Source organism: Trachymyrmex cornetzi, unplaced genomic scaffold, assembly GCF_001594075.2.
Source record: "Trachymyrmex cornetzi isolate Tcor2-1 unplaced genomic scaffold, Tcor1.1 scaffold1039, whole genome shotgun sequence".
In the NCBI taxonomy this organism is placed as follows: Eukaryota; Metazoa; Arthropoda; class Insecta; order Hymenoptera; family Formicidae; genus Trachymyrmex; species Trachymyrmex cornetzi.
In genome coordinates, this window is record NW_017295586.1 from 54,792 (window position 1) to 63,592 (window position 8,801).

General features: G+C 34.0%; 1 protein-coding gene across 1 annotated transcript in view; it reads right to left on the minus strand.

Annotated features, from left to right (window-relative positions):
• Positions 1-8,801, minus strand: part of LOC108758877 (uncharacterized) — a 97,062-nt gene that overhangs the window by 4,323 nt on the left and 83,938 nt on the right. The gene's annotated exons all lie outside the window — the stretch shown is intronic.

The window sequence follows — 8,801 nt, forward strand, 5'->3', positions numbered from 1 at the left end:
CCTAAAAAGGAAGAGAGGGGGAGAGGAAGGAGAGGTAGAGGAAGAGAAGATAGAGGAAATTTTTAGGAGAAGTAAGAAGATGATAAGATCGACGATTAAAATGAGGGAGGAGGGGAAGATGAAGGAGATGTTAAAAGAGATGAGGGAGGAAATGAGGGAAAGGTTAAGGGGAGTTAAAAAAGAAATAAGAGAGGTAGCTGAGGGACAAAAGGAGATGATGAGAAAGGAAGGAGAAGATAAAAGAGGAGTTGAAGGAAAGGGAGGAAAGATGGAAGAAGGAAAAGGAGGAAATGATGGAGAAGATCAAGACGTTAGAAAGGAAATTGGGTAAAGTGATGGTAGAGGCAGGAGAGTGGAAAGAGGAAGGCGGAAAAGAGGGATGGTGGTGAGATAGGAAGTGGAGAAGGGAATAAAAGATGGATGAAAAGGATAAGAAGATTGGAGAGAAGGAATGAATGGCGGGAGAGAGAGAGGAAAGGAAAAGAAATATTATTATAAAAGGGTTAAATGTAGGAGAAGGGAAAATAGAGTAGAAGATTAAAGAAATAATAGGAAGAATAGAAGTGAGGGTGAAGATAAAGAAAATAAGAAAGACAGAGGCGGATAAACACGAGAGGGGGTGGATGACGTTGGGATAACGGTGGTTACGTTGGAGAGTTTAGAAGATAAGGGAAATATAACAAGAAATAAATAGAAGCCGAAGGGAAGGGAAATATAGATTGAGGAGGATTTTACTTGGCAAGAGAAGAAGATGGAGGATTTTACTTGGCAAGAGAAGAAGAAGGAGGTGGATGATGAGACAGGTAGTTATGAAGGAGGGGAGAAGAACAAAAATGGGGCGGGAGAAGGATATGGATTGAAGGAGTGGAAATGGGATGAAGAGCGGGAGGAGCTAAGAGACGGTAGGAGAAGGAAATGGGGGGAGGGGGAAAAGAGTAATGAGGGAGAAAAGAGTAAAGAGGAAAAGAGAACAAGGAAAGTGAAACAGGAGCAGGGGGAATAGGAAGGGAGCAAGAGAGATAAGGAGGGAGAGGGGGATAAGCATAGGGATGAGAAAAGAGAGAGAGAAGGTAATGAAGGGTACAGGGGAGGAGAGAGGAAGAAAGGACAGAGAGGGAAATAGGGAGCAGAAGAATGAGGGAAAAAGTAGGAAAAGGGGAGATAATGGGGAAAGAAGTTGAGGAGGAGAAAGGAGTGAAGATACCTTTTCTGTGAATGTGACAGGGATGAGAAATAAGGATAGGGACTTTTGAGCTGGTTTGAAAAGATGGGATGTCATAGTGTTAATGGAAACATGGGTGGAGGAGAAGGGATGCAGTTATGTAAGGGAGAGCATGGATGGATATATATGGACGATGCAGGCCGCAAAAAAGAGAAACAAAAAGGAAGGGCAATGGGGGAATTGATGGTGTGTATTAAAAAGGATTTGTATGAGGGAGAGGAGGGGAAGAAAGAAGTAGAGGGGATGATGATGGGTAGACTGAAAATAGGTAAAAATAAGGTAAGGAAATGTAAAGGGAAAAGTTAAGAGGTAGGGCAGGAAAAAGGACTTAGCTATTCGAGGAGAGATTGCGGAGATGGGGGTAATTTTTTAGCGCAGTTATGATTGGAGGAGATAAGGGATAATATAAGGAAAGGGAGAAAGTTAGAAGGGTAGAAGAAGGAAAGGGGACAATATTGCAAGGACGGGATTAGAGTTGGAAGGCTGGCAAAGGCGGGAGATGGAGGGAGGGTTTAGGTTTGAAGAGTTGGAAAAAAGAGATAGGGAAATACAGAAGGAGGAAAGATAAGGAAATCTAATTATAATAGGTGGTATTGATGGACAAAAGGAGAGCGGATCCCGGTATATTTATGGAAAGGATAGGGAGAGAGGAGATGTAGAAGGATAGCCAGATTTAGATTAGGGAATGAGATGAGGGAAGTGAGATATTAGGAAGGAGAGAAGGAATGGAAGTGTAGGTTATGTGGGAGTGGGGTGGCATATGTGAGAAGAGTGTACGAGCTGGAGTGTAAGATATGAAACTGACAGGAGGTAGAGGGTAGAATTTTGGGTGAAGAAGGGGAGGGTGGAGGTTGGATGAGGGAAGTGGAGGAAGAAAGGAAGAAAGTGGAAGAAAAAAGGAGTTAGGGAACGAGAGGAGGGAGGGTGAGGGATGGTAGAGAGAGGGGGGAGAAGGAGAGAGGGGGAAGGGGGTGAGAGAGGCTCTGTTAGGAGGACTGATGATTTTATAATAATGATTTTATTGAGTATGAGAATGCAAGAGTTGTTGTTGGAGTATTACACCGGATGCGGAGGTCCAGCCGTATAGGGAGAGAGAAAGGCGATAAAATAGGATAAGATAGGGTAAGTTAGTGTAAGATAGGTTAAGTTAGGATAAGAATACACGTAAATAATTGTATATAATTGTAACCTCAAGGGTATGCAATAAAGATTTAACTAACTACTTAATTAAGACTATATTATACTCTAAATGCGTCACTGATACTTTTCATTTTCGGATTAGATATTTCCATCGAGTACTTAAAAAATATTATATCTGAATATTCTTGTACAGTGATTTCAAATTGTATATTTAATAGTTTTTATTTTAAGTTTTTATTTTAAATTTTTATTTTGTGTTTACAAAAATATAAATAGTACATAATGTATCGTGTAATATTAAATTGATAAGTAAAAGTATATTTCAAGATTTTTAACCTTAAATTGAATGCTTAATTCAAAAATAGAATGTATTAATGTTGTCCATTATGAATATCAATCGTAACTGTATCTTTTTAATGCCGGTAGGGAAAGAGGGAATAACATGATGAAATGAATAATGTAACGAATTGTTAATTTTTTTTCATATATAATAACAAATGAAGAGCAGATGCTTAATTCATTAGAGGCTTTAAGTAATAATAAATAATATCTTATAGTTCGAATTCAATCCGACCACAAAAGTAGACAATATATTAAGAAATGTGTTTTGGATGCATTCGCATGTAAATTTGTAATATTTGTTTATAAGGAATAACATAATTATAATATATACGTTTATTTTTTAATAAAATTGCAATATTCCCAGCTAACGCTAAATATTCTCGAAATATTCACGAAAGATTTCTAAAAACTCCTTAAAAAGTTCCGAGAAAACTCCGGAATATTCCAAAATATTTACGAAATGTACAAGTAATATTTAAACATCGGTTAAAAATTCCGTTTACAAATCTTTACATATTTAGAGAATGTATATATACAGTATGTATATATATATATATATATATATATATATATATATATATGTGTGTGTCTAGAGGGACATACCGGGAGATTTTGTTGTTTTCTGCCTTCCATTCAAGTAAAATTAATTTATTTTTACTCGTTTTCGAAAAAAAAACGAATTTGGCAGTTTCCAGGACACTCACATATTGGCAGATTCCAGGGCACATATTCTTCCAGGACATTGACAGATTGGCAGGTTCCGGGACAACATATGTTTCCAGGACATTCACAGACTGGCAGGTTCTGGGACAATATATTTTTCCAGGACATTCACGGAATGGCATGTTCCGGGACAACAAATGTATACAGAAGAATTGACTAATTGGCAGGATCCGGGACAACATATTTTTCCAGGACATTCACGAAATGGCAGGTTCTGGAACAACATATTTTTCTAGGACATACACGGAATGGCAGGTTCAGGGACAGAATATTTTCCAGGACATTCACAGAATGGCAGGTTTCGGGACATCATATTTTTCCAGGACATTCATGGAATGACAGGTTTCAAGACAACGTATTTTCCAGGATATTCACGGAATGGCAGGTTCCGGGACACTACATTTTTCAGGACATTCACGAAATGGCAGATTCCGGGACAACACACTTTCCAGGACATTGACTAGAATGGTAGCTTCCGGGACAGCACACTTTCCAGGACACTGATCAGAACGGCAGCTTCCGAGACAGTAAACATATATCTTAAGATACACGGATAATGGAATATCTAATGGCAAATTTTTGGCAAGACCACCCTGTAGGTTTTGCTAACGGGGTATTATGTTTTTGTTAATTATGTCCTTCACCCGGAGTCCTAGTAGTATACCACTTATAAGCCATTCGCATATTTTATTGCAGATTTCGGGTCTGTACATTCAAATATATATACATTGGGTTGTACAGATTCGGAATCTTCCATACGCATATATTATGGCAGATTTCGTAACCGTACATCGAAATGTACATACAACTGGTTTTACCAGAAGTTTGTAACACTTTCTTCGATACATATTGCAACTGTTTTATGATTCATCACACTGATTAGATTAATTAGCAAGACGAATAATTAAACGGTTGCAGAACTGTTGGGTATGCTGAACACGACTATATATTCGGTGAGCAATCGGAATTAAAAATAGATCGAAGGAAAAGTGTCACAACCTTTTAGTGACAAATTGTAGGTATATTTCGATGTTCAGACCCGAAATCTGCTATAACATATGCGTACGGCAGATTCCAGGATATCTTGGAATTTTCTATAAGCATTTATATCTTGAGATATACACGGATAATGAAATGCCTAATCGCAAATTTTTATACTATTCTGGAGGATTTGCTAACGGCGTGTTAAGTTTTTTTAATGGGGTCCTTCACCCGGAGATTTAGTATACCACTTATATGCCATACACATATTTTATAGTAGATTTCGGGTCTGTACATTCAAATGTATATACATTGGGTTGTACAGATTCGGAACCTGCCATACGCACATATTACGGAAAATTTCGTGTCTGTACATCGAAATGTACATACAACTGGTTACCAAACAGTTGTAATACTTTCTTCGATGCTTATTGTAACCGTTTTATGATTCGTCACGCTGATTGGATTAATCAGCAAGACAAATAATGAAACGGTTGCAAAATTGTTGAGTCTGCTGGACGCAACCATTTACTCCGTGAGCAATCGGAATTACGAAATACATCGAAGGAAAAGTGTTACAAGTTTTTTGTGACAGGTTCAATGTACATTTCGATGTACATACCCGAAGTCTGGAATAATATATGCGTACGCCAGATTCCAGGACATCTTGGAATATTTCATACGCACTTATACCTTAAGATATACACGGATAATGGAATGTCTAATGGCAAATTTTTGGCAAGACCACCCTGTTGGTTTTGCTAACGGGGTATTATGTTTTTGTTAATTATGTCCTTCACCCGGAGTCCCAGTAGTATACCACTTATCTGCCATTCGTTTATTTTATTGCAGGTTTCTGGTCTGTACATTCAAATATATTACATACATTGGGTTGTATAGATTCGGAATCTGCCATACGCACATATTATGGAAGATTTCGTGCCTGGACATCGAAATGTACATACAACCGGTCATCAAAAGGTTGTAACACCTTTCTTCGATTTGGGCTTGAAGCTCATGGTACATATTTATACTACGTTTACAAGACTCGATATCAACGAAGTTATACTATTGATATGTTAAGTCCTATACACAATAAAAGAAGTATTAGGAACAGCAATAGATACTAACAAGGAGAATACCCCAACTGCCAACCGAGTTTTTTAATGAGCTTTGGTGTGGTGGTAGATTAGGAAAATATAAGTTTACGCGTCCAATATTAGCCGTAGATACGCAGCCGTTTTCGAGAATGAGAGGGTTGAAATTAGACGAGCACGTTATCTACCTTAAATTTAAAGGTTCTATCGCAGCATCTCGTTAGCCGCGCGACGAACGTACTTGACTCACAAATTTCTACTTATCAGGTATCAGTTACATCGGAATTTGCGGTTTCTAATATAAGTTGAAATCTTGATATTTATTCCTGCACCTAATGTTGTGCACAGAGATTTATAACTACACGGAGAAAATTTTATATTTAAAATTATTATAATGTGGTAGTAACTGCGGACCATCGTGTAATTATAAGTTTAAATGCAATAATATAAAGTAATTTTTACACTTTTTCATAGTAATTTTTTCATAAATTTTTTCATTACAAAATCAAACGTTGTTGAATAAAATTTAGCAATGTAAACATAATAAAAAAGCAAAAACCTACCAAATATTGCTTTACCATAGTAAAAATTAATTCTTTCCATGATTTAAGCACTGGTTTAATAACAATTACTTCATTTACGTGTGATAAAATTAATATTACCATAGTAAAAGTTACATCGGAATATCGTTGTGAGGGTCCATCTAAAAATACAAGACATAGTAAAATGTAATTTAACATTGTATTAAAATTTAATATAAAATTTTCTCCGTGTAAACAATTAAAAAGGTTGAGCATTCGCCACGCACTTGATCTTATTAGTGAAAATAATATATATATTCTTGATACAGTTTACAAAATTACAAAATTATTTAATTAGATCGACATAAGTAATATAGATTAATAAAATAACCCTATCATTAACAAAAAATAGACGTTTCGGCCTTGAATATCGCCATCCTCAGTATTACAATCGTAAATCAACATTAAATTATATGCGCTAATAATTTGTCGGTTAATGTTACAATGTAATTGTTCAATTACTTAATATGCCCTAGTCAAATTAACATTTTAATCCATAGTTCGTATTTAATTGAATGATAGTATCCTCTAGTCAAATTAAAATTTCAATCCATAGTTCAGATTATTTAATTAAATGATAGTATCTACCAATGCATAATTGCTTGTCAATTTGATATAATATCATTGAAATTATAAGATAAAGTTTCCAAACTAGAATAAAAATCCAGCAATAAATTTTGAATTTCAAGTATGAAGCTATTGCTTTATTAAAAATAAAAAATTTTTTTAATAAAAATAAAAATAAAACTTTTTTTAGTAACATCACTCATATCTTGAATTTCCGTTTGATGATTCACAATGGAAGATTACTTCTTGTCAAATTATTACTATCAGAGATTGGTTTCTAACGAGTTTAGATTGTAATTTCTTTATTTTATAAGTTTTCTAGAAGGTCTCTATCATTAAAAAAGGGAGAAAATATTGTGAAATAGGAAAGGATAAACAAAAAAGGTAGTGGGAAGGTAAACTGTTGCCATCTAGTATAATTTTCAAAGTAATTTTTAGAACTATGATATTGCTTGTATTATCGGTGAGTAGAAAACCGGTAGTTCTTCTGTATCACTTTGATTATTTATCCCTTTAGCTTGTTTTTTAATATGGATCATTTCAGAAATGGATCTTTTGTAAAATGATGGTTCAGAGTCTAAAATTTCAATATTTTCCCAATCCATTTCCTGATTAAAATTAAGTCGATGACATGAGACTACTGAGAGATTATTTAATTTTTTTATGTCTGCTTTGTGCTCCTTTATTCTAGTTCTAAGCTTTCTTTTAGTTTGTCCTACATAAGAACACTAACAGTCTCGACGATTGATTTTGTATACCACATGATTATTGTCCATTTTATTTAATTTATCTTTCCCTGTTTTAATAAATTTAATTAAGCTATTAGTAGGTTTATATGCAATATTTATGTTGTATTTCAAATATAGGTGTTAAACTTATTTCCTGCCGTTTTTCGTTTCCAAAATTGATTTGTTTCGAATGGAAATACCTTAATCAAAATATTATTAATAAAGTATTATTAATTAGTAATAAATTAAAAAATGGAGGAAATTACTTTGATTAAGTTATTCATTCATCTTCCCTTCGAAACAAATCAATTTTGGACTCGTAGAACGGCAGGAATTAAGTTTAACACCTAATACATTCTTAAATTTTTCAATTAAATTATTGACATATGATAAAGTACAAAATTTTCTAATATTAATATCTATAGGTTCGTTTTGATTTGTATACTTGTAATAATTTTTGTGAATTAAAGATTTGATTCTATTATTTATTGTATTAAATAGAATATCTAATGGATAACCGTTATTTAATAGAGTGCTATCATGTTCGTGATATTTTTTTTGTGAAAGCTTGGGTGTGACAGGAATACAATTCTGTCCAATAATGACGTAATAACACCTTCTTTATGGACAATAGGATGGTTCGAGTGATAATTTAGAAACCTTCTTGAGTTCGTAGGTTTTTTCTATAAATCAAAGATGATCATATTATCCTTTATTTTTATAGTTATGTCCAAAAAGTTTACTCTATTATCCTCATATTCTTCCAGTGCGAATTTGATTCTATTATGTTGAGTATTAAATATTTCTAGAGTTTGATTTATTTGATTTTTAGGCAATGCTAATTAAATATCGTCAACATATCTGAAATGTATGGGTATATTGATGTGAATCGTAGAATGGATTTTACTTTCAATGTCCTCCATAACTAAGTCGAATATAACTGGAGAGATTGGTGATCCCATAGGCATGAATGTCTGTTTGTAATATTTATTATCGAATTGAAAATATGTTGAATTTAAGATTGAATTTATTAATTTTACAGAATTAATAAATTCATTTATTGGTAAAGTTGTGTGATTTGCTATTATGGTAAGTCCCATCTTTTTACAATTTCTTCAATCGCTAAATCTATTGGAATATTAGTATACACATCTGAAATGATCGATATTAAAAAACAAGCTGAGGGGATAAATAATCAAAGTGATATAGAAAAACTACCCGTTTCTTATCTTAAAAATATTATTGATAACAGCTTAAAAAAATCAAAATCAGGGTATATAAAAAATAGCTTCGAATTAGTAGATAAATATATATACAGGGTGGACCATCTGAAGTGATCCAGTCAAATATCTCGAAAACTAGTAGGGATAGAGAAAAATGTTTCGTATGAAAAGTTTAGGGTTACACGGGGGAAGTATGG